At 34.6% G+C, this 27,578-nt stretch overlaps 1 long non-coding RNA gene across 1 annotated transcript; it reads left to right on the top strand.

The window, feature by feature from the left end:
- The first annotated feature begins 242 nt into the window (after window positions 1-242).
- Window positions 243-27,486, top strand: LOC122201181. The gene is made up of 3 exons (XR_006194111.1): window positions 243-353; window positions 2,207-2,282; window positions 27,360-27,486. It is a non-coding gene; the product is annotated as an uncharacterized LOC122201181 (long non-coding RNA).
- The last annotated feature ends 92 nt before the right edge of the window (window positions 27,487-27,578 follow it).

Raw genomic sequence — 27,578 nt, 5'->3', positions numbered from 1 at the left:
ATTAAATTCTGGTCAAGTGTGATCATCTACTAAGCATTATCCTTTTTTATAGGCTTTTCCCTTACTGGGAAAGTGAATCTGAAAAAGAAAACGGAGGGAGCCTTCTTGCTCAGACTCTCCTGTGCGCAAGAAGAATGTTTAAACTAAATGGAATGTTCTTATTGTGCTTGAAACTCTTCAGCCTTTGTTCTTCACATAAAATCCAGCGCTTTTAAAAAACTGGCTTTAAGATGACTACCACGGTATGACAGTCAACCAAGTTTTCCTACACCATGGGACCATTTATATTTATAATTGAGTAATGTATACAGTTCATTTTTGAAGACTGTACCTGTATATAGTTACCAGCAATGGTAAGTACTGAGCACCCCCTCTGACCTCTAATTTCCTTGTGAAATAAATCTTAGTCTAGCCTAAAGCAAGAAACTTAAAAGCCCTTAAGTGGATCTGTTTTATCACTAGATTTTTTACATTAGACTTAGGCTTAATATAGCTCAGTCTTTTAATGTTTTTAGGATTGGCCTCTTCTTTGTTACTAAATAGGTTAATGCAATAAAAAAATAGAGAATATTATCTGGAGAAGACAATATAGGTTGACTCACTTAGCACCTTCTTCCTGTTCTTTCTCTCTTGCTCAGTTTTACCCTTGTAGAAAAACAAAAGTCCTCATGTTCTATGAGTCCCTTAAAGCTAGAGTGGCCAAGGAGGTATGATAATTTCTGATGCCAAAGCCCATTCTGCTTACCTCCTCTTTCTGCTCCAGTTGCTGGCAAGGTCTCTGGAGGTATAAAGTTATTGCACTTAGTGGCAACCAAGGGCATAGAGAATCACAGATATCCTGTCTCTTATGCCACTGAAAACCTGACCACCTTCTTAACTGCTTACCTTCTGACTGTACATTACATGGAGTGGGGGGTGGGGGTGGGAGATAGCATATTTTTTAAGCCAATGTAGTTGGTTTCCTGCAGTTGACATTATTTCTAAATAAAAGATAATCTAAATATGAACTTTGGATGAGTAGTTATACTCACCTAGCTCACTAAATAATGAAAAGCTAGGTCTCTAACCATGAAAGACAATTTAACAGTCAGAAAATTTTCTATAGCCCAATTTGAGGTAAGAAAGAAAGTTCTGGCTCTTCAAAAAAAAACTCAAAAAATTATTAAACAATTTTTCTTAAAAAGTATCCATTTTCAATAATATATTGGACATCCACTAGTTGGCATTTTATCATTTAATCATCTTTCTAAGAGTACCCGGAATTTCCCACCTACAATGTTTATGAGGGATAGATTATTCCACCTCTGTTTCTAGTGGGTGCCCAAAGATTGGCTAAATCCAGTCAACATGACCTACCTTTTTGGACAAGATAATTTTTCCAGGTTAGTAAATATGAAATAGTCAGGGCAAACAGAACTTATGGGTATCAATTATATGGCTTTTATTTGGCTGTTAAGAAAGCAGAATTTCTCTTTCTTGCTGCCTATGAACACGGGAGCATGTAGTAAAAGAGGCTAACACCCTATTTGCAAATGCAAAGGCAGAGTGCCTCACAAAATGGGTGCAAGATTAAGGAAAAATAGCTGAGAGTGATGCATGTCCTGTTTATATTGCTGGAACCCAAGATATCAGCCTCTATTGAAACTAGAATAACCCACACATTGTACAGTGAAGTGACTTAAAAATTCCCTTTATTTTAAAAGTCTGAATTAGCTCGTTTTTCTATTACTTGAAATATAATGATTTCTGATATATAAAATATCTGCTTACTTTGTAAATGGTAGTATCAAAATAAAGGAGATTATGATATTTGAAAATATTTTGTCACTATTACAGTTTTGCATTCTTTCTCTTTCTCTTTTGCCACATATGTCTAAATCAAAGTTTATTCCATTCTCTGGAGTAATTTATAGTGCTTTCTGGAGGGATAAGCAATAAAATTGAAACGACAATATTACTCTGTAAATTCACTATCCTATATACATGTTTTTAAATCTTTTGGTCAAGAAATGTAGAGAAGAAAAAAATTGAATCAGTTTTATACTTGAACTTTACATCAAGCATAGATTGAAATTACTTCAACCCTTGAGCATTCAGTAAAGCCACCTAATAATTCACTTTATTTTAAAAACTTCAAACGAGAGTTCAAGAATATGGTTTCCAAGTTCCCGACATTAAGGCCCACCTTTCTCATTTCTATGCACAGGCTTTTCAAAGGCTAAGTCCTACATGTTTCATGAGCTGAGATACTGAGTGTTTGAAAACACCTCTCTGCTTTGAAGGTAAAGTGTACCATTTAGCCTTATTGTCATGAGTCCAATATACATTGTAGCTAGGAAAAGTCTATGGTACCTGTATGGGCAGTTTTGCACAAACTCACTGGAGTTGGTAGACTAGTGATAGCCGTACATGGCAAGGCTTTTAACTTTTTTTTAAATTCCAGTTATCATTAAAATACAGTGTTATGTTAGTTGCAGGTGTACAATATAGTGACTCAACAATTCCATACATCACCCAGTGCTCATCATGACAAACGTGCTGTTTAAACCCCATCACCCTTTTCATCCATCCCCCTACCCACTTCCTCTCCAGTAATCATCCAGTAATCATGTTTAGTCAGGAATCTGTTTCTTCATTTGTCACTTTATTTTTCTTTTCTTTGTTCATTTGTTTTGTTCTATATATGAGAGAAATCGTACGGTATTTGTCTTTCTCTGACTGACTTATTTCACTTAGCATTATACTCAATAACTCTATCCACGTTGTTGCAAATGGCAACATTTTATTGTTTTTTATGACTGAATAATATTCCATTGCATATATAACTCATCTTCTTTATCTATTCATCTATTGATAGACACTTGGGCTACTTCCATAATTTGGTTATATAATACTGCAATAAACATAGGAGTGCATCCTTTTGAATAAGTGTTTTTGTATTTTAGGGGTAAATACCCAATAGTGTGATTACTGGATCCTAGGGTAGTTCTACTTTGGACTTTTTGAGGAGTTAATTTTTAACCCCATATTGTTTTCCACAGTGGCTGCACCAGTTTGCATTTCCACCAATAGTGCATAAAGGTTCCTTTTCTCCCACACCCTCACCAACACTTGTTTCTTGTGTTTTTGATTTTAGTCATTCTGACAGATGTGAGGTGGTATCTCACTGTAGTTCTGATTTGCATTTCCATGATGATCAGAGATGATGAGCATCTTTTCATGTGTCTGTTGGCCATCTGTATATCTTTTAGAGAAATATCTGTTCATGTCTTTTGCCCATTTTTTAGTTGGGTTATTTGATTTTTGAGTGTTGAGTTATATCAGTTCTCTACATATTTTGGATACTAACCCTTTATCAGAGATGTCATTTGCAACTATATTCTCCAATTCAACTGGTTGCATTTTAGTTTTGTTGATTGTTTCCTTCAGTGTACAAAAGAATTTTATTTTAATGTCATCCCAGTAGCTTATTTTTACTTTTATTTATCTTGCCTCAGGAGATACATCTAAAAAGTGTTCCTATTGGTCAATGTCAGAGAAATTTCATACTGCCTTTGCTCTCTTCTAGGATTTTTATGGTTCCAGTCTCACATTTAGGTCTTTAATCTTTTTGAATTTATTTTTGTATATCATGTAAGAAAGTGGTCCAGTTTCATTATTTTGCATGATGCTATCCAGTGTTTCCAACACCATTTGTTGAGGAGGCAGTCTTTTTCCCATTGGACATTCTTTCCTGCTTTATAGAAGATTAATTGGCCATATAATTGTGGGTTTATTTTTGGGTTTTCTCTTGATCCATGTGTCTATTTTTGTGCCAATACCATATTTTTTGGTTACTATACCTTTGTAATGTAACTTGAAATCTGGAATTGTGATACCCTAGTTTCATTTTTCTTTTTCAAGATTGTTTTAGCTATCCGGGGTCTTTTGTGGTTCCATACAGATTTCAGGATTGTTTATTCTAAATCTTTGAAAATGCTGTTACTGTTTTTATAAGGATTGCATTAAATCTGGAGATTGCTTTTGGTAGTGCAGACATTTTAACATTTTTCTTCCAGTCTATAAGCATGGAATGTCTTTCCATTTCTTGGTGTCATCTTGAATTTCTTTCATCAATTTTTGATAGTTTTAATGCACAGGTCTTTTACCTCCTTGGTTAAGTTTATTCCTAGATACTTTATTGCTTTTGGTGGAAATATAAATGTGTTTGTTTTATTCATTCTATTTTCTGCTGCTTCATTGTTATAGGAGTATAACATGTATAGAAGTATTCACATGTATAGAAATGCAACCGTTTTCTGTACCTTATTTTGTATTCTATGACTTTACTGAATTCATTTATCAGTTCTAGGAGTGTTTTGGTGGAGTCTTCAGGGTTTTCTACATAGAATATCATGTCATCTGCAAATAGTTTTAATTCATTCTTACTAATTTGTATGCATTTTATTTATTTATGTTTTCTAGTTGCTATAGCTAGGAATTCCAGATGTATGTTGAATAAAAATGGTCAGAGTCAACATCTTTCTCTTGTTCCCGACCTTAAAAGGAAAAGCTCCCAGTTTCCCAGCACTAAGTATAATGTTCACTCTTGGTTTTCCATACAAGGCTTTCATTGTCAATATATACTCCTTCTTGACCTACCTTGTTGAGAGTTTTTATCACGAATGGATTTTGAAGTTTTTCAAATGCTTTTTATATATCTGTTGAAATGATCAGGGGTGCCTGGGTGGCTCAGTAGGTTATCTCATGGCTTGTGAGTTTCAGCAGTGCTGACAGCTCAGAGCCTGGAGCCTGCTTCAAATTCTGTCTCCCTCTCTCTCTGCCCCTCCCCCACTCATGCTCTGTCTCTCTCTCCCTCTTTCTCTCTCTCAAAAATAAATAAACATTAAAAGAAAAAAGAAATGATCATATGGCTTTTATCTTTTCTCTTGTTGATATGATGTATCATGTTGACATATTTGTGGATATTGACCATGCTTACACCCCAGGAATAAATCCCACTTGATTATGGTGTATGTTTTTTTTAATGTATTGTGGGATTCAGTTTGCTAGTACTTTGTTGAGGATTTTTGCATTGTGTTCATCAGAGATATTGGCTTGTAGTTCTCTTTTTATGTGGTGTCTTTATCCGGTTTTGGTATCAGGATGATACTAGTCTTATAGAATGAATTTGGAAGTTTTCTTTCCTCCTCTATATTTTGGAATAGTTTGAGAATTATTGGTATTTACTCCTGTTTAAATGTTTAGTAGAATTTACCTGTTAATATGTCTAGTCATATTGGACAAAAGGCCATTACCATCAAGAGAAGAGATGTAGCTGATTTTCCTAAACACAGAAACAAACACAGAGAGTTAGACAAAAGGAGAACACAAAGGAATATGTCCCAAATGAAAAAAAAAAAAAAAAAAAAAAAGGACCAAACCACAGGAAGAGACCTAGGGGAAATGAATATAAGTAACATACCTGATAGAGAACTTAAAGTAATAACAATAAAGATACTCTCTGGATTTGAGAAAAGAGTAGAGGAAATAAGTGGAACCCTTAACAAAGAAACAAAAAAGAACCAATCAGAGATGAAAACAAAATAAATGAAATTAAAGATAAACTTGATGAAATAAATTACAAGCTAGAGGAAGCAGAGGAATGAATTAATGACCTAAAAGACAGAGAAATGGAAAGTGACCAAGCTGAGCAAATGATAGGGAAAGCTATTATGCAAATTGAGAATATTCTTAGGGAACTCAGTGGCTCCCTCAAGTGTAACAGCATTCACATTATAGGGATCCCAGAAGAAGAAGACAGAGAAAAGGGGGCAGAAAACTTACTTGAAGAAATAATAACTGAAAACTTTCCTATCCTGGGGAAGGAAACAGATATCCAGATCCAGGAGGCACAGAGATTCCCCTCAAAAAAACAACTCAAGAAGGTCCACACCAAGACACATGTAATTAAAATGGCAAAAAGTAGTGATAAAGAAAAAAAATTAAAAGGAGCAAGAGAAAACAAGGCAGTTACATACAGGGGAAACCCCATAAGGCTGAGAGTGGATTTTTCAGCAGGAATTTTGCACTCCAGAGGGAATGGCATGATATAGTCAAACTGCTGAAAGGAAAAGTCTTTAGCCAAGAATACTGTATCCAGCAAAGATATTATTTGCAATAGAAGGAAAGATAAAGAGTTTCTCAGACAAACTAAAACAAAAGTACTTCAGGACCACTAAACTAACCCTACAGGAAATATTAAAGGAGACACTGAGCAAAAAGAAAAGACCACAAACAAAAGAAAGAAAACTAGAAAGCATAAAAGCAGTAAAATAAGTATATCTATAAAAATAAGAGAAGGGACTCACAAAATAAAAGTATTTAAAGTATGACACCATCTGCCTAAAAGGTGAGGATGAGAGGAGTAAGGAACGAGTTCAAACTTAAGTGACCATCACCTTAATATAGATTGCTATGCGCAAAAGATGTTATATGCAAATAGTAAGCAAAAATCAAAAACCAGTAATAGATACTCAAAGAATAAAGAGAAATGAATCCAAGTATATTGCTAAAGAAAGTCAACAAACCGTGAAAGAGAGCAAGAGAAGAAAAGATCAGAGAGAAACCAAAAAAGAACCACAAAACCAGTAATAATATGGCAATAAATGGATATCTATCAATAATTACTTTGAATGTAATGGAATAAGTGCTTCAATCAAAAGACATAAGGTGACACAGTGGATCAAAACAAGACCCATATACCACAAGTGACTTATTTCAGACCTAAAGACACCTGCCAATTGAAAGTGAGGGGATGGAGAAACATTTATCATGCAAATGGTATCAAAAGAAAGCCAGGGTAGCAATACTAATATCTGACAAAATAGACTTTAAAACCAAGACTGTAACAAGGGACAAAGAAGGAACTATGTGAGAATAAAAGGTACAATCCAACAAGAAAATATAATAATTTAAATATTTATGGGAGCACCCAAATGCATAAAACAGTCAATAACAAACATAAAGGAACTAATCAATTGTCATACAATAACCATAGGGAATTTTAACGCCCAATTTACATCAATAGACAGATCATCTAAACAGAAAATCAACCAGAAAGCAATGGCTTTAAATGACATACTGGGCCATATGGATTTAACAGATATATTCAGAACATTCCATTCTAAAACAGCAGAATACCTATTCTTTTCAAGTGCACATGGAACATTCTCCAGAATAGATCACATATTAGACCACAAAACAAGTCTCAACAAATTCAAAAAGATAAAAGTCATTCTGACCTCAAAGCTATGACACTACAAATCAACCACAACAAAAACAAAAATCTCAAAACATCACAAATACATGAAGGTTAAATAACATGTTACTAAACAATGAATGGGGTAAACAAGAAAATAAATAGATAAAAAATTACATGGAAACAAATGAAAATCAAAACAGATTTCCAACATCTTTGGGGTGCAGAAAAGTCACTCTAAGAGGAAAGATACAGGCCTACCTCAAGAAGCAAGAAAAATCTCAAATAAACGCCTTAACCTTACACCTAAAGAAGCTAGAAGAAGAAGAACAATCAAAACTCCAAACTAACAAAAGGAAGGAAATAGTAAAGATAGGAGCAGAAATGAATGATACAGACACTAAAAAGAACCAATATGATAGACCAATGAAAGCCGAAGCTAGTGCTTTGAAAAGATCACCAAAAGTGATCAACCTTTAGCCAGATTCATGAAAAAGAGAGAGAGAGAAAGGTGGAAAGAGAGAGAGAGAGAGGGAGAGAGAAAGAGAGAGAGGACCCTAATAAAATTACAAATGAAAGAAGAGAAATAGCAACCAACATCACAGAAATAACAAGTGTAAGAGAGTATTATGAAATCATAGGCCAACAAATTGAATAAGCTAGAAGAAATGGATAAGTTCCTACAAACATATAACCTACCAAAACGAAAGGAGGAAGAAATAGAGAATTTGAACAGACTGATTACCAGCAATGAAATTGAATCAGCGATCTACTCCCAACAACATGACTAGGTTTTTGAGCAGCACTGAGTGTGAAACATTCATTCTCAAAACCAGTCTTATTGTTTTATCTTTGAGAACCTGTGTTATTTTTAGGTAGTCACTTTCTCAGAGGCCATACTAGATTCTCTCAATTTAGCATGCATGAGTATCACACAGGACACTGTTGAAAATGAAGATTCATGCATGCCATATATAAATAATACCTGTAAGTATTTACTGAGGTAGTTCAAGAACCACAGTTGAAAAAATGTTAGGATAGACATCCCCATTTCCAGATGATAACTGTTAAAAACTGAGTAGACTACTTCAAAACTTTATGCTTTAAACACACTTGCTTTTAAGCACTTACAACACATGGGGAAACTCTATTCTTCCATAAGTTTTTCTTCAAATCAGATGGATTTGGAAAGGATGAACAAGCAAATCACTTCCCTCTCAGAATAAAGCAAAGGATACTATTCTCTCCTTCATGCCATGTAAGTAACTCGCAAAGATGAGAAAAACAAATACTTCAGTGCTCTTCTCTCCTCCATCAAGAGGCTTGCAGTCTACTAAAGTAACTACAACAAGTTGCAAGTAACTATAATCAAACGGAAATACTTATGCTTTGTAAGAAAGAAGCAAACAGGGCCATCAGAGCTCAAAAATAATGGAAAACATGTTCAACTTCAGGTTGTCCTATAAAATCAGTGTTTTACACAAATGCTTCTCTTTCGATGGCTTTTATTTATTTTTAATAACGTTAGAAGTCACACAGTTGTCATGCAGTGTCAGTTGCAGTGTGGTGTCAATTTCCTTAACAAACAGAAACTTTATAGAGTTTAACATAACTTACACTCTTTGGATGTGAATCTAATAGAGGCTTAACATCCACTTCTTGAAGGTGTAATTGCTACCTAAGTTCTTCTTCAATATTTAAACAACAAAGTGAAAACATTGGGGAAATTCATGAATTAGCCAAGGAATTTATGAATGGTCAATTTTTTAACTGGAAAGAACAGTGGCAGAAAAAGGAAAGAAATGGAAACATTTTTATAACATAAACTGAGGCAAAAAGAGATTGAGTGAACACGCCATATAATAATGATGAATCATTGGACAACAACTTCAGAAAACAGGGTGCCATTTAAAATTAAGGTGATAAAGCTTTCTCAAACTCTACCAGCATCAAACTAAGTTAATCATCATGTTCAGAACATTCAGAACAGTGTTTCTGTGTGGAGTGAAAGACAGAGACAGAGAGAGAGAGAGTGATTTTGATGTAACAGTCTTCTCAGCTGCACCAATATAAGTGAAAAATTCTTGCCTGTAATGCCATCTTTAAAATCTAAAGATGTGGGGCACCTGGGTGGCTCAGCTGGTTAAGCCTCTCGCTTTGGCTCAGGTCAGGATCTCAGGGTTCATGGGTTCCAGCCCTGCATTAGGCTCTGTGCTGACAGCTCACAACCTGGAGCCTGATTTGGACTCTGTGTCTCCTTCTCTCTCCGCCGCTTCACCGCTCATGCTCTTGCTCTCTGTCTCTCTCAAAAGTAAACATTGAAAAATAATAATAAATAAATAAAATAAAATTGCAAACTGCTATTTTCATTTTTCTGTAAATCCACTTTTACTGCTCCACTTTTTAAATACTTTGTTCTCTGACTTATTACTTTATTCATTTATTAAATATTATAATGCAGTTCACTAAATTATGCAATATATGCAGATTTTTTAAGGGTACAAAGCTTTGTAAAGAATACTCTATGTTGATTTGTAGAAAAGAATTTAAAATAGTATAATAATAGAGTTGAGCATCTAGTGTACTAGTATATTAGAGGAAAAGAGAAGCTGTAGGAGGTGAGGAGATAGGAAGATAACAAAGACTTCCTAGAAGACCTTTCAATATCTACAATTTATTGAAACACATATGAAAAAAAGAGCTAGAAGGAAACAATATGTGCAAAGTAATAGTGTCATGAGAGACATGTGGACTTTAGGATAATAAAAACAGAAAACCTGTACTTGTGTGTTCATTCTGAAGTTTCAAATTACTTGGTCATAATTAGTTAGGGTGTATTTATTTTTAAATGTTTATTTATTTATTTTGAGAGAGAGAGAGAGAGAAACAGGCAGAGAGAGAGAGGGAGAGAGAGAGAATCCCAACCAGAGTCCACACTGTCAGTGCAGAGCCCAGCATGGGGCTTGATCTCACGAACTGTGAGATCATGACTTGAAGCAAACTCAAGAGCTGGACGCTAAACTGATTGAGCCACCCAGGTGCCCCTGGGTGGATTTAGTGTTAAGTGTTGTGGTGATTTTACAGACTTTGTTGTATATAAATAGGAAATTTGACATATGTCAGTTTATAAATATTTTATTGTGGGTCAATATTGATTAATTTCTCCTTCAGAGAATGATATCATTCATGAGTATATAAACATTATATCTTAGCTATTAATATAGACTACAAAACATTTATATAGCCTTTTATTAGAAGGAAATATGACTGCGGGATAGAATAATCAAAAAATGGGGAAACAATTCTTACTAAATCATAGATTTGTCCCTTATAGGAAAATAATTTTCTCACATGACTCAGAGCATATTATGCCATATTTCCCTTTAAATTATAGATGCAATGGATATATTTCCATCAACAAAAAACTTTTATGGATTTTTTGACATTAGTCTTACAAGTTGCTCAACAATAATGTTTAAGTTCTCCAAAATTTTATCTGAACATCAGCTTAGAAAGCAGAACTGAGAAGAGGAGAAATGAAAGTATTACCACACATACTAACTACAGAATACACAAAATTTTCTTTGGTTCAAATTTTCAGTTTGTGATTTAATCTTTTATTGGTCACATAATACTAAATTAAAATCTTTGTTAAATGAATCACAAGGGCAGATAATTTTCTGTGCTTCAGAATTATTTTTTTCAGTTTCTTTTTTTTTAATATGAAATTTATTGTCAAATTGGTTTCCATACAACACCCAGTGCTCATCCCAACAGGTGCCCTCCTCAATATCCATCACCCACCCTCCCCTCCTTCCCACCCCCATCAACCTTCAGTTTGTTCTCAGTTAAGAGTCTCTTACGGTTTGGCCCTCTCCCTCTCTAACTTTTTTTTCCTTCCCCTCCCCCATGGTCTTCTGTTAAGTTTTTCAGAATCCATTAAATTCATGATTTAATCTATTTGGGTCATCTCCCTTTTCTTTTTGAGAAGCCTGGCTAGAGGTTTATCAATTTTGTTTATTTTTTCAAAAAGCAACTCTTGGTTTCATTGATCTGCTCTACAGTTTTTTTAGATTCTATATTGTTTATTTCTGCTTTGATCTTTATTATTTTTCTTCTGCTGCTGGGTTTGGGGTGTCGTTGCTGTTTTGCTTCTAGTTCCTTTAGGTGTGCTGTTAGATTTTATATTTGGGATCTTTCTTGTTTCTTGAGATAGGCCTGGATTGCAATGTATTTTCCTCTCAGGACTGCCTTCACTGCATCCCAAAGCATTCGGATTGTTGTATTTTCATTTTCATTTGTCTCCATATATTTTTAAATTTCTTCTCTACTTGCCTGGTTGACCCATTCATTCTTTAGTAGAGTGTTCTTTAACCTCCATGCTTTTGGAGGTTTTCCAGACTTTTTCCTGTGGTTGATTTCAAGTTTCATAGCATTGTGGTCTCAAAGTGTGCATGGTATGATTTCAATTCTTTTATACTTATGAATGGCTGTTTTGTGACCCAGTGTGTGATCTATCTTGGAGAATGTTCCATGTGCACTCAAGAAGAAAGTATCTTCTGTTGCTTTGGGATGCAAAGTTCTAAATATATCTGTCAAGTCCATATGGTCCAATGTATCATTCAGGGCTCTTGTTTCTTTATTGATCCTGTGTCTAGATGATCTATCCATTCTGTAAGTGGGGTATTAAAGTCCCCTGCAATTACCACATTCTTGTCAATAAGGTTGCTTATGTTTGTGATTATTTGTTTTATATATTTGGGGGCCCCCATATTTGGCACATATATATTTATAATTATTAGCTCTTCTTGATGGATAGACCCTGTAATTATTATATAATGCCTTTCTTTACCTCTTGTTACAGGCTTTAATTTAAAGTCTAGTTTGTCTGATATAAGTATGGCTACTCTAGCTTTCTTTTGACTTCCACTAGCATGATAGATAGTTCTCCATCCCTTCACGTTCAATCTGAAGGTGTCCTCAGGTCTAAAATGAGTCTTTTGTAGACAGCAAATAAATGGGTCTTGTTTTTTTATCCATTCTGATACCCTATGTCTTTTCATTGGAGCATTTAGTCACATTTACATTAGTGTTATTATTGAAAGATATGGGTTTAGAGTCATTGTATGTCTGTAGGTTTCATGTTTGTAGTGATGTCTCTGGTACTTTGTGGTCCTTGCACATTTCACTCACAGAATCCCCCTTATAATCTCTTGTAGGGCTGGTTTAGTGGTGATGAATTCCTTCAGTTTTTGTTTGTTAGGGAAAACCTTTGTCTCTCCTATTCTGAATGACAGACTTGTTGGATAAAGGAGTCTTGGCTGCATATTTTTTCTGTTCGTCACATTGAAGATTTCCTGCCATTCCTTTCTGGCCTGCCAAGTTTCAGTAGTTAGGTCTGCCACTATTCTCACGGGTCTACCTTTGTAAGTTAGAGCCTGTTTATCCCTAGCTGGTTTCAGAATTTTCTCTTTATCCTTGTATTTTGCCAGTTTCACTATGATATGTCATGCAGATTGTTTCAAGTTACGTCTGAAGGGAGCGCTCTGTGCCTCTTGGATTTCAATGCCTTTTTCCTTCCCCAGATCAGGGAAGTTCTCAGCTATGATTTTTTTCAAGTACACCTTCAGTCCCTTTCTCTCTCTCTTCTTCTTCTGGAATTCCTATGATACGGATATTGTTCCATTTGATTGAATCACTTAGTTCTCTAATTCTCCCCCCATACTTCTGGATTTTTTTTATCTCTCTTTTTCTCAGCTTCCTCTTTTTCCATAATTTTATCTTCTAATTCAACTGTTCTCTATTCTGCCTCTTCAGTCTCTGCTATGGCCGCCTCCATTTTATTTTGCATCTCATTTATAGCATTTTTTAGCTCCTCATGACTATTTCTTAGTCCCTTGATCTCTGTAGAAATGGATTCTCTGCCCTCCTCTATGCTTTTTTCAAGCCCAACGATTAATTTTATGACTATCATTCTAAATTCTTGTTCCGTTATATTGCTTAAATAGTTTTTGATCAGTTTGTTAGCTGTCGCTACTTCCTAGAGTTTCTTTTGAGGAGAATTCTCCCGATTCGTCATTTTGGATAGTCCCTGTAGTGACTCCAAACTGTAGAGCACTTCCCCTGTGCTGTCAGGAGTAACTTGTGTTGGTGGGCAGGGCTGCAGTCCCAAAGCCAGCCCCCAGCCCACCGCTGGGCCACAGTCAGACTGGTGTGTACCTTATCTTCCCCTCTCCCAAGGGCAGGACTCACTGTGGAGCGGTGTGGCCCCTGTCTGGGCTACTTGCATACTGCCAAGCTTGTGGTGCTGTTTTGATGGGATCTGGTGTATTAGCTGGGATGGATCCACAAGGTGGACAGGAGCAGGAGGGGCAGGCTTTGCTATCAGTGGTCCCCTGCAGGAGGGGCACTCCAGCACAGGGAGGTAGGAAGGCCCATTGGAGGGATGGATCCACAGAAGCACAGCATTGGGCATTTGAGTGGTGCAAGCAAGTTCGGTGATGGGAACTGGTTCCCTTTGGAATTTCTACTGGGGGATGGGAGAAGGAGATGGCACTTGCCAGTGCCTTTGTTCCCCAACCGAGCTGAGCTGAGCTCTGTCTTCTGGGGCTCAACATCTCTCCCTCCCGGTGTCCTCTTGCCCTCCCTGCTCTCTGAGAGCAGCACTGTTGACTTTTAACATTCCAGATGTTAAGTCCTGCTGGCTGTCAGAACTCACAGAGACCAGCCCCTCCACTTTTGCAATCCAGACTTCTGGGCCTCTGCCTTGCCAGGCAGGCTGCCCCTCCAACGCCCCAGCCCCCCTTCCAGTCCATGTAGCATGCACTGCCTTTCTGTCCTTCCTTCCCTCTTCTATGGGCCTCTTGTCTATGCTTTACTCTGCAGAGTACATTCTGCTAGTCACCTGGTGGTTTTCTGGCAGATGTGGGTGGTATCTAAGCGATCAGCAGGACAAGGTGAGCCCACTGTCCTCCTGGCTGCCATCTCCCGGGTCTGTGCCTCAGAATCAATGTTCTCTACATAGTAGTATTTTTGAAATGATGTGATTTTTGATAGATGCTAATTTGGATATTATTATGTGTTAATGGTATATGGGAATCTTAGCATCTCAGATAATGTGACTTCCTCTTTGTTGAGAGTTCAAACTCTATCTTTTTGAATACCTCTGGATTAGAAAAAAAGATCAAGATAATTACCTAACTTTACACATCAAGGAAATAGAAAAAGATTAAACAAAACAAAGTCAGCAAATGGAAGGACACAACAAATATGAGATCAAAAGTAAATAAAATAGAAAACAGGAAACAATTGAAAACAGTAAGAAAACTAAGACCTTGTTTGTGAAAGGAAACAAAATTAACACATTTTTATCTAGACTAAGAAAACGGGAGCTAGGGCTTAAGTAAATAAAATCAGAAATGAAAAAGGAGGCATAAAAATGATATGGCAGAAATATAAAGAATTGAAGGGACTACTATGAACAATTAATATGCCAACAAGTTGAATAACCTAGAAGAAACAGGCAAATTCCTAGAAACATAAAACTTAACAATACTGAATCCTGAGGAAATAAAAAATCCAAACAGACCAATAACCGGTAAGGAGATTGCATCAGTAATCAAAAACTTTCCAACAAACAAAACCCCAGCAATGAAGATCGCTTCACTGGTGAATTCTACAAAATCTTCAAAGAAACATTAATGCCAGTACCTCTGGAAATTTTCCAAAATCTTAATAGGAGAGAATACTCATTGTATGAGTCAACATTTCACTGATTCTAAAACCAGATATGGGAACTACAAAAAACTGAGGGCCAATATCCCTGATAAATATAAAAGCTAAAATTCTTAACAAAATATTAGCAAATGAAATTCAACAGAACTATAAAAGGAACATACATCATGATCAAGTAGGTTTTATTCCTAGGATGCAAAGATGGATCAACATATGCAAATTAATAAATGTGATACACCACATTAATAGAATAAAAGATGAAATTCCTATAATCATCTCAATAAGTGTAGAAAAAGCACTTGACAAAAGTTAACATCCTTTCATGATAAAATCTCTCAACAAATTGGATATAGAAGGAGTATATAGCTCAACATAACATCCAAAATCAGAAAGGAAGAAATAACATTGTCTCTTTGCAGATGATGTGATTTTATATATAGAAAATCCATAAAGACTTCACCAAAAACTATTAAAGCTGTTAAATTAATTCATTGAATTTTTAGGATACATAAATCAGTTGTGTTTCTATATACTAACAATGAAATAGCTAAACAAGAAAAACAATTCAAATCACAATAGCCTCGAAAGCAGTAAAATACTTAGGAATAAATTTAACCAAATAAGTGAAAGATCTGTGTACTGAAAAGTAAAAGACTTTAATGAAGAAATTTAAGAAGACACAAATAAATGGAAAGCTATTTGTGTTCATGGATTAGAAGAATTTATATTTTTAAATGTCCATACTACCCAAAGTTATCTGCAGATTCAATATAATTTCTATGAAAATTTCAATGACATTTTTCACAGAAATAGAAAAAAATTATATCCTAAAGTGTATATGGAATCTTAAAACTTGTATGGAACTGAATAGCCAAAGCAGTTCTGAAAAACAAGAACAAAGCTGGAGGCATCACACTTCCTCATTTCATACCATATGACAAAACTGTACTAATCAAAACACTGTAATACTGGCATAAAAATAGGCACATAGACCAATGGAACAGAATTTAGAATCCAGAAATAAACTCCCACATATATGGTCAACTAATACTTGGCAAGGGAATGAAGAGTATTCAATGGGGAAAGGATAATCTTTTCACTAAGATATTTTCAGAAAATTGGATAATCATATACAGAAGAATAAAACTGGACCATTATCTTATACTACTCACAAAAACTAACTTGTAAAGATTAAAGACTCAAAAACATAAGGCCTGAAATGGCAAAATTCCTGGAAGGATACATAGCATTGATCTTGGCAGTGATTTGGGTTATGACACCAAAAACACAGGCATCAGAAGAAAACAATAAATATGGGAATGAATCAAATTTGAAAAACTTGGCATAGTAAAAGAAATAATCAACAAACAAAAAGACATCCTATGGATATTTTCAAACTGTTAAGAATTAATATCCAAAATGTAAGAAACCCATACAACTCGATACCAAAAGGACAAATAATCTGACTAGAACATGGTCTTAGGGACAAATAGATATTTTCCCAAAGAAGACCTACCAATTGTCAATAGGTACAATAAAAGACACTCAACATCACTAATCATTAGGGAAATGCAACTCAAAACTACAATGAGATATCACTTCATATCTGATAAAATGGCTATCATCAAAAAGACAAGAGGTCATAAGTGGCATCACTAATGTGGAGAAAACAGAATCCTACACACTGTTGGTGGGATCATAAATTGGTGCAACTACTATGGAAAATATAATGGAGGTTCCTCAAAAAATTAAAAATAAAAAAAACAAAGCTGAAGGCATCAGTATTCCGGGCTTCAAGCTGTATTACAAAGCTGTAATCATCAAGACAGTATAGTATTGGCACAAAAACAGACACATAGATCAATGGAACAGATTAGAGAACCCAGAAATAGAACCACAAATGTATGGCCAACTAATCTTTGACAAAGCAGGAAAGAATAACCAATGGAAAAAAGACAGTCTCTTCAGTAAATGGTGTTTGGAAAACCAGACAGCGACATGCAGAAAAATGAACCTGGACCATTTTCTTACACCATACACAAAAATAAACTCAAAATGAGTGAAAGACCTAAATGTAACACAGGAAGCCATCAAAATCCTAGAGGAGAGAATAGACAACAACCTCTTTGACCTTGGCCACAGCAACTTCTTACTTGACATGTCTCCAAAGGCAAGGTAAACAAAAGCAAAAATGAACTATTGGGACCTCATCAAGATAAAAAGCTTCTGCACAGAGAAGGAAACAGTCAGCAAAACTAAAGGACAACTGACAGAATGGGAGAAGATAATTGCAAATGACATATTGGATAAGGGTTATTATCCAAAATCTATAAAGAACTTATCAAATTCAACACCCAAAGAAACGAAGTAATCCAATGAAGAAATGGGCAGAAGACATGAATAGACACTTTTCAAAGAAAACATCCAGATGGCTAACAGACACATGAAAAGATGCTCAACATCACTCATCATCTGGAAAATACAAATAAAAACCACAATGAGATACTACCCCACACCTGCCTGAATGGCTAAAATTAACAATTCAGGCAACAGCAGATGTTGGCAAGGATGCAGAGAAAGATGAACCCTTTCACACTACTGGTGGGAATACAAACTGGTGCAGCCACTTTTGAAAACAGTGTGGAGGCTCCTCAAAAACTTAAAAATAGAACCGCCCTATGACCCACCAATTGACTACTATGTATTTACCCAAAGGATACAGGAATGCTGGTTCAAAGGGACGTATGCACCCCAATATTCATAGCAGCTGCATCGACAATAGCCATAGTATGGAAAGAGGCCAAATGTCCATTGACTGATGAATGGATAAAAAAGATGTGGTATATATATTCAATGGAATTACTTGATCAAAAAGAATCAAATCTTGCCATTTGCAACAATATGGATGGAACTAGTGGGTGTTATGCTAAGTGAAATAAGTCAGAGAAAGACAAATATATGATTTCACCCATATGTGGAATTTAAGAAACAAAACAGATGAACATAAGGGAAGGAAAGAAAAAATAAGATTAAAACAAGAGGGACACAAACCATAAGAGACTCTTAAACACAGAGAACAAACTGAGGGTTGCTGGTGGGGTGTTTGGTGGGGAGAGGGACTGAATGGACGATGGGCGTTAGGAGGGCACTTGTTGGGATGAGCATTGGGTGTTATATGTAAGTGATGAATCACTAATTTTTATTCCTGAAATCATTATTACACTACATGTTAGCTACCTTGGATTCAAATTAAAACACAAGTAAAAAATAAAATAAAATTACTATATGATACAGCAATCCCACTTCTGGGTATATATTCAAAGGAGGTGAAATCAAGGTCCTAAAGCAATGTGTGCACACCCATATTCATTGCAGTATCATTCACAACAGCTAAGATAAAATGCATTTATAATGGAATATTATTCAGCCTAATGAAAGAAGGAAATCTTGCCATCTGGATGGACCTTGAGAGCATTCTACTATATGAGATAAAATCAGACAGAGAAACACAAATACTGTATAATCTCACTTCTATGTGCAATCTTAAAAAGCTGAATTCATAAAAACAGAGAATAGAATGGGGGTTCCAGCATCTGGAAAATGGGGGAAATGGTGAGATTTTGATCAAAGGGTATAAGCTTTCAGTCAGAAGATGAGTAAGTTCTGAAGAATTCATGCACAGCGTAGTGACGATAGTTAACAATTATATACTTGAAAGATGCCAGGAGGATAGATCTAAATGTTCTTATCACATACAGACACAAAAAGGTAATTATGTGAGGTGATGGACGTATTAAGTAATGTTATGGTGGTTATCATTTCACAATATATATGTGTAGCAAATCATCGTGTTGTACCTTAAATTCACATAATGTTATATGTCAGTAATGCCTCAATGAAGCTGGAAAAAAGAAAATATGTTATATATAAACATTTAACTTGGTGCTTTATAAATATAGTTTATGTGCACACTGTAGAAGATAGTTGTAAAAATAAATATACTCTCTAAACTCTGCCATGATATTAATGTATCTTTTTATATTCTTTAGGAGTTCTTATAGTTTTCTTTGTTCTTTTAATATGACATGATGTCTCATATTCAGTTTACTTTTATCTGTTTTGTTAATTGCACATTCTTTTTTTGAAATGGTGTCCCTGATAGCCCCACTTTTTGAAGAAAAATGTGTCATTTTTCTTATCTTTCAATATCCACATGAATTTTTTTTAATTTAAGCGAAAAAATTTTTTGCCCTAGAAACACATACAGGTAGCCACTCTAGTTCTAATTATGCACAAGTGATTAGACATTTCTGTCAACATCTCCAAAACTCAGGATATATTTTAATCAATAATTTAGTATTTTCACAACCATTTTTCAGAATTGGCTGTGTAGTCTTTTTGTATATGTATGTATAAAAAGTTAAGATGCATAAACACATGCCAAACTGGGTCACAGAGTTACACATCATACGCATTTACAGAGGGCAATTTTCTTATCATCTAAAATTATCTTAAAGTTAACTTTGCCAGAGGATGCCTGGATGGCTCAATTGGTTAAGTGCCAGACTTCGGCTCAGGTCATAATCTCGTGGTTTTGTGAGTTCAAGCCCTTTGTTGGGTTCTGTGCACTGAGCACGAGGAGCTTGCTTGGGATCCTCTCTCTGTCCCCCTCTCTCCATGGCCCTACCCCACTTGCGCTCTCTCCGTCTCTTTCTAAATAAACTTTAAAAAACAGTTAACTTTTTCTTGATTCCAAATCATGTAACTTCAGTATTAAAATAAAATTCTAAATGTAAATCAGAAAAACTTTCAACTGATAAATAATGATTTAAAAATGACTTCAATGTCAATGTTCACTGAATATTTGTATTCAGACTTTTAAAATTATGTAATTTAAATACTGCATCTTGGAAAAGATACTGAAATATAAGAAAGAGGGAACAACTCAATTCTCAATATCAGTTTTTTTTATAATCACTATCTTCTTGTTACTTAATAAATATCCAAAGATTTTTCCATTTATTTCTAAATAAAGGTAGTACCTTTTAAAAACAACTGCAAAACAAATGAGAAATTCTACTACTCAACTAGTATAAAAATGCCAAGAATACATAGACGGATTATTGTACTGTGTTTAAAACTAAAACAAAATATTCCTTTTATCTTATAAAAAAGGTGGAAAATTTGTCTGGAGAGTTAAGAAACAGTTATTCAATTTGTGAAGAAATTTTATTTCTTACATTTCAAGTATTCTAGATATAAATATTCTACTTAACTTTTGTTTTCTAAAGATAGTTGAAAAAGTTGAGTACTTTAATTTTGATAAAGCATTTCTACAGACTCTGTTCTTCATGCCCATTCTGTTATTGTCAGGTAGTTACTTAAATAAAAAGGGCATAGTTCCTATGGCAAATGAAATTCTGGTAGGACAATTAACATATTTTAGAGCTTGTGCAAGATATTAATACATTATATTTTGAACACCATTTCCAGCCATTCCTTAAAATAGATCCAAATGAGGATTTTGCCAGTATTTCAAAATATCAAAAACTTTTATTTGAATCATAAATTTAATTGAAGATAAATCTTAATCTACTCTTTTCCCAAAGAGTAATATGAGGTGGGAAAGTGTAGTTTCAGAACTTAAGTTGAGTGCTAATAAAATAATCCATTTTTGTTTCCAAAACATTTTGATATTATTGAAATGTAGTTTCCTTTTATTAATGTCTTCAGAAAGAAGCCATGATCCTTCCTGAATAGAAAAGTAAAAACAAAACAGAACAAAAATATAATCATCTAAAACATAGGTTTTATCAAATAAACAAGTTTTAGACAAATTATAATTTGGGGGCAGACTGCCTAGACAAGCTAATTTCAGCTTATGCTTTTGACCAAACAAAACAATTATATATGACACAAAAGTGCCAACAGCATTTTAATTACTTTCTGTAGTTACAAAATTTCATGCTGTTTATGTACTCAAACTATCACTGATCTTCATTTTCTCCTTTAAATGGAATAACCTTGTATCTCGAATAATCTTCAATTGAAAAAAAAAAAGACTTGATCTCAGTGTTCAAGATAATGGAGGGAAAAAATTACCTTTAATTTAATTTAACTTCTCCTACTTGTATTTACCTAGATGATATAATTTAATTAGAAGGAAAATTCGGCCAACAGGTCATTAACTATATCTAATAGAACTTTGAATGCATTTGGATATGGGGATGAAGATTGTTGTAGTGAAGGAGCTCCCAGAACATCTGTTATTTAATGTGACAGAAATCCAGTTATATCAAGTATTACCACATTTCTGAATCATTTCAAAAGGCAATATTGATGGAGGCCTGGTCCATTTTTCTCTTCATGTTTTTCTTGGATCTTGATCAGACAGTATCTCAATTCAAAGTGGATATATGATGCCAATACAAATAGGATCCTCTTTTCCTTTCCACTGCTGCATTACATCCTTGTAATATGTGATGTATAGTGTGGAGATAGACTGACATAGTTAATGAGAGGTGACAGAAGGCAATAAGATACCAAGTTCTATAAATGCCGGATGTGAAATGAAAATCTATATAAGTTGAGCTCCAACGAGGCATTTTAATTTCAGCTCTTGTTTATAAACCTGAAGAGATACAACCACATAGGTCGATAAATATTCCTATTAGCTATAAGTCTTAAAAAATACACATAAATATCATAGTTTTCCAAAAACTATCTTCATCTGGTATTTTTTTTTTTTTTTAGAAATCACCTGGGGCACCTGGGTGGCTCAGTCAGTTATGCATCTGACTCTTGATTTTGGATCAGGTCATCATCTCACAGTTGTGCTATCAAGCCCTGTGTTAGGCTCTGCACTGATGGCATGGAGCCTGCTTGGAATTCTCTTCTTCCTCTCTCTCTTTGCCCTTCCCCTGCTCACGCTTTCTCTTTGTGTCTCAAAATAAATAAATAAATTTATTTTAAAATAAATAAGCATTTAGAAGTCACCTCATTAATCCTCAGGCCAGTGTAAGATTTTACTAATATTAGGAATTCAGCATGTTCATAGGTTACACTTAAGAGTCTATCTACCAATGTGCCTATTGAAATGCATCATTTTGGAAAACATTTAGATTGTTCCTATAATATTATTCATATGGCAGAAAGTAAGTTTCATTGGTCCACTAAATTCATCTATTTAAATATTCTTGATGGGTTAAATAAATGCTATCTTACTCAAAAATATATCAAATTATAAATTGGTCTCATGAACTAGGTAAAGAATATCTAAATAAGAATATAGTATTTAGATCAAATCTTGTCTAAAGGATAACTACATATATTAAATTTTTTAAATGGTATTACTATTGATCCTTGAGCAACACACTGGTTAACTTAACAACCAAATACTTAAACTTAACTTAATTTTAAACTTAAGTATTAAATACCAAAACTTAACAACCAATAGCCTACAGTTGTCTAGAAGCCTTACTGATAACAAAGTCAATTAATACATATTTACATGTTACATATATATATATTACATACTGTATTCTTACAATAAAACAAGCCAGAAAAAAGAAAATGTTATTAAGAATATTATCAGGAAGAGAAATACATTTACAGTAATGCACTGTATTTACAAAAAAAAATCTGAGTATAACTGGACCTGAACAGTTCAAACCTGTGTTGTTCAAAGGTCAACTGTAACTGGTTCAGAGAAATAAACAGCCAGTTGTCAAAGCATTAAGTTAGTATTCACAAATATAAGTAGTGAGATATAATAGACACTGAGTCAGCATTTGGTGTCTGAACAGGAATTGGTGCAAGATCGAGATTTCAGGGGAAAAAAAGGTGTTTTAAAGAACCAATAGTAATTCTTTTTTTTCTTTTTGACCCGTTGAAATATAGCAATAGAGAGTAAATAAAACATTTTGTATGGTTATCTCAGTATGTTCATTTGAACTAATTACTGGTTCAATGTAATATTTATAAAGCTACCAACAAAGGGTATGACTCATTGCAGATCTTCAGTAAAAAGTGGTTCATTTACTCTCTAAGTTTAGGGGATAAAGTTTTGCTCTACTTCAACTGTCAACTGCAGTTGTTAATCATTAATACTTTCTCTGTTGTTTATAATAAGATTGTGAGGATAATAATTCTGTTTCCATATTACCTCCTTAACTGTATTTTATACACTTCATAAAATGAGATTTTGTGAAGAAGCCAACTTTGCTTTTATTTGGCTGATAGTTTCTCTTGGTTAAGGCTTCATTGGATTTATAGATGAATTTTTGGAAAGAATTAACATCATAATAAGGTATATCATCTCCCTCATGATTATTGTATATCTATCATACTTATTTCATTAAAATTAATTCATTGTTTCTAATTCTAAAGATAAGCTTCATTTACTTGAGTTCAGCTTTTGGTGCATTTTTATAAGTTTTGGTGAATTTTCATAGCTCAGTTTATTTCTTCATGACAGAGGCATACATTAGTTATAGTTTTTCAACTTTTTGTATATTAAGGAAGGGTATTTAGATGTAAGATAAATTAACTTAAATTTTTAAAACATTAGAGAGGAAAATTAATTAAATTATATGTAATCCTGCAATTCCAATTTCAGGAATGTATTCTAGAGAATCTAAGGAATGAAGATGTTCATTTCAGTATTGTTTATATTAACACAAAAATAAGTATGAGAGATCACCAAATTATTCATCATAAGAGAATTATTAAATGCATTACAATATATCTATACACCAGACCATGATAAAATGGATGATGTAGATGTGAATGTACTGAGAGATCATATTATAAGGAAAATGTTAATTTGCAAAATGGTATGAATTTTATGGTGTAAAAACTACAAGCATAGGTCTTTACCTATTCTCAAAATGGTTAATCCTAATCACTTCCTAAAGTATGGTAGCTCAAGAAATATTTTATTATTCAATTTATATACTGTAAACTATTTTTATTTTTGGCTCTTGATCAGATAATATTTTAAAATATTTTTTATGAGAAAATGGAGAAATAAATGGACAGTTGTTAGTTGTTGGAAAACATAATTAAACTCTATCACTGAGGAAAAAAATCTCAAACAACAGTGATTAAGTACATAGCTAAAAGAATATGATTTTATTTCTGATATAATACAAATGCAAACAATGTCATTGTTTCTATTTCTTTAGTAAAGTTAACTGATTTTAAAAATTGGATATAAAAATTCTTCCCTGGCTATAAGCATTCTCAAATTTCACAACAAATAAGGTATTTTAAAATCTTTAAATAACAATAAAAGATTTAAGATTTTACCCTATTTATAAGCTAAATGGCTAGCCTGCCACAGTTTTTTAAGTATGTTCTCAGAAGGTACATGCAGGACTTCTAGGTAAGAGCAAAGGACTGTTTCTCACATTACAGCATGGAATGTGAACATAATATTTGCATTGATTCCTCCTGCACTTCAAGTCCTATTCAGCCACACAGAGCTACCCTGATATATGCCTGCATCTAGGTTACATTATAGGACAGAAGCCTTGAGCTCAGAAAATCCAAATAATTTATAATGAGCAATAAGCATGACTGTTTGCTCTGAAAGGAGATGAACTCTCTGTATTTCAAGATTGTTTACCACATGAGCATCTTTGCATGCTTCTGTTTTCTAGATATACAGAAATGCTAGAGATCTGTTGAGAAGTGTCTCCTAACAATATCCACTCCTTGTTTCTGTACCATCCTGGGACTGGATTTTTTTTTCATGGCTAAACCTCTTTACTAGGCACTCTAAATAACCTGATGATCAGAGACTGGGACCAAATCAATTCAGTTGTTTTAATTCAGCCATTTAATTAAGTCTACACCAATGGAACTTCAAGGTGCATGATGGGACCAATCTTTGTCATTTGTTTCAACCATGCCTTTAACAGTCCCAGACTGAAATAGTCAAAAAATTCTGTAAACTACCAGTGTCTAACTTAAAATACTAAGTGTCTTTTTTTTTTTTTATCTAATTGGCATTTTTATATTGACCTTTCCTCTCAGCTAAGGTATTCATTAAGCTACAACATGATATATTAATAAATATATAGACTTACCTTATTTTACAAAGGGGACAATTAAGGTAATTCTGTCATCCACATCTGTCCTAGTTAGTGAGCTGAGTCTGAGATGGCATCACTGATCTCTTTAGCTAATGAGTTATAAACTCATTTCATAACACCTTTTCTAATTGTATAATTCCCACTATAGAGACATTTACCTGCACTGTGTATATGATAACATTAATACTCCCTCCCCGAGAAATTTTTCTAAGTGTCCAAGAGATATCCAATTTAGGAGAGAACCTCTCAAGGTCTGAGTGCTACGTGATCTACAGGTGGTGTCCCCTTAAGCAATTACAGGTCTGTTATGACCACCATTAAAGTGCACATCATTGTTTTGGGGAGGGAGGCAAGTTAATGCCTGGATTATACACAAGAAACAGTCCCAAGGATGCACATTGTACCCCTGGAAAGTAATTGTGATTTAGAATTGTTGAGGTCCTCCAAATGGGACCTGCATTAGCAGAGGTCACAGTTGCCTCCATTGCTCCATTGGTGCATTTCCTTTTGTACTGGTAAGTCTTTAAAGTCTGTATTCAGTCTGAGTAATTGAACCTACCCTTTGTTCTTGAGGTATTTCCTAAGAGAAGTTAGACCAACCTGTCCTTTGTCCATTCCAACAATCAGGTGGTATTTGCCATGGGAGGTGATGATATCCAATAGAAGAATTAAGACATTTTATGTTAGTTTTCTATTGTAGCATAACAAATCACCAAAAACTTAGCATCTCAACACAGCACACACTTATTATATCATGGTTTCTGTATGTGAGCAGTGTGGGCACAGCTTATCCGGGCCTTCTGATTCAGGGTCTTGGTAAGCTGTAATTTAGGTGCTGTCTAGGTCTGTGTTCACATCACATCACAGGCTTCAATGGAGAAAGATCTACTTTCAAGCCCATTTTTGTCGCTGGTAGAGTTTATTTACTGTGGCTGTACAACTGAAGTCTTTTTTTTTTTTTATGACTATTGGCTAGGAGCAGTTCCTTGCCATATGGCTCTCTCTATGGGCCATCTCACTTAGCAGTTTACTTCTTTAAGCCAACAAAGGGATTTTTTTCTGATCATGCTAGCAAAGCATAGTTGTAATATATCTATTAACATAATCACAGGAGTCAAAGCCCATTATCACTGCCATATAATGTAACCTAATCAAGGAAGAGACATCTCATCACATCTCATACTACTATTTAGAAGCTGGTCTCAAAACCCATTCCACTCAAGGAGAAAGGAAGTCAATGATCACAACAGTAGGGGAGGTCATGGAGTAGATAGAAGCCAACTTATAATTCTGCCCACCACAGAGGACTGCAGGAATGAGAGTAGGAAAAAAAATCCAGAGTGTATTTTACTTCATGAGGAAGAGGGCTCTAGGGATAGCTTTAAAAAAGTTATTCTTCCCCCTATACTTTCAAGGACTTAATCTATTCCCTGTAAAAGTGGTGGGATAATTGTTTCCGCTGCCTCTGAAAAACTGGTGTTTCTAGGAGCTATCCTATAACGTTTATTCTAAACATACCCTCTTTACATTCAGAGCTTTCATCCAGAAGAACCAGGAGAAAAGAGACAAAGGAACTTTCATAAAACTAATAGAGACCTATTATGTACCTTATATATGTCTCTGTAGAGGACTTGGCAAACAATGTACTCAACTTATTACTTCTTTCATTACCCTCTGATCACTGCTAAGAATAAGAGGAGATGAACTCTTTCTGGGGACAGCTGCATTTATATAACCAAAATGTATTGTTAAGACCAGAAAGAGGTAATGGATATAGAATCAGAAATATTTTTGAGTAATATTTGAGGAGACTATTCCAGTATTCAGCAATACCAGATGTTTATGTATCTTAGGTACTGTGGAAGTTCCATTAAAGGACACTCAGCCCATTGTTGAGTGGTTTTTGCAATAAAATTCATACCACTTTCAGACTTCAAATGATCTAGAAAGTCAAATATTATTCATATTAATGTTAAGGGCCATAGTGGTATGGACAAAGTCAGCTGATGAAACTGGAGCATCAGTCCTATAACCTGGAAATAGTACACATAGAGTTCCAGTCTATGATGATGAATGTATTGCAACATCTGGAATGATGATAGATTTAAGCAGGCAGTAATTAGTGCAATCTGGTTAGTGCAGGTTCAATCAGCAACTTGGTTTCAGTCATTCTCATCAGAGAACAGGCCCTTATTATGGGCAGCAAATAGTGACTAGTTTTCTAGGACTGCTCTAACAAATTACCACAACTTGATGGCTTAAAATAACAGAAATGTATTTTCCCACAGATCTAGAGGCCAGAACCAAGATGTCAGCAAGATTGGTTCCTTATGAAGTCTCGGGGGATAAAATCTGTTCCATGCCTCAATTCCAGCTTCTGGTGGCTGCAGATCATCCTTGGTGTCCCTTGGCTTGTAAATGTATCACTTCTCTTCCTGAGTCTTCATGTGGTCTTTCTCTTTGGGTGTCTTCTGTGTTTGTATGTCTCAAATCTCCCTCTCCTTTCT

This window comes from Panthera leo, chromosome A1 (genome assembly GCF_018350215.1).
Source record: "Panthera leo isolate Ple1 chromosome A1, P.leo_Ple1_pat1.1, whole genome shotgun sequence".
Lineage (NCBI taxonomy): Eukaryota > Metazoa > Chordata > Mammalia > Carnivora > Felidae > Panthera > Panthera leo.
The sequence above is the reverse complement of the archived record's forward strand: the minus strand, read 5'-3'. Positions and strand labels throughout refer to the sequence as shown.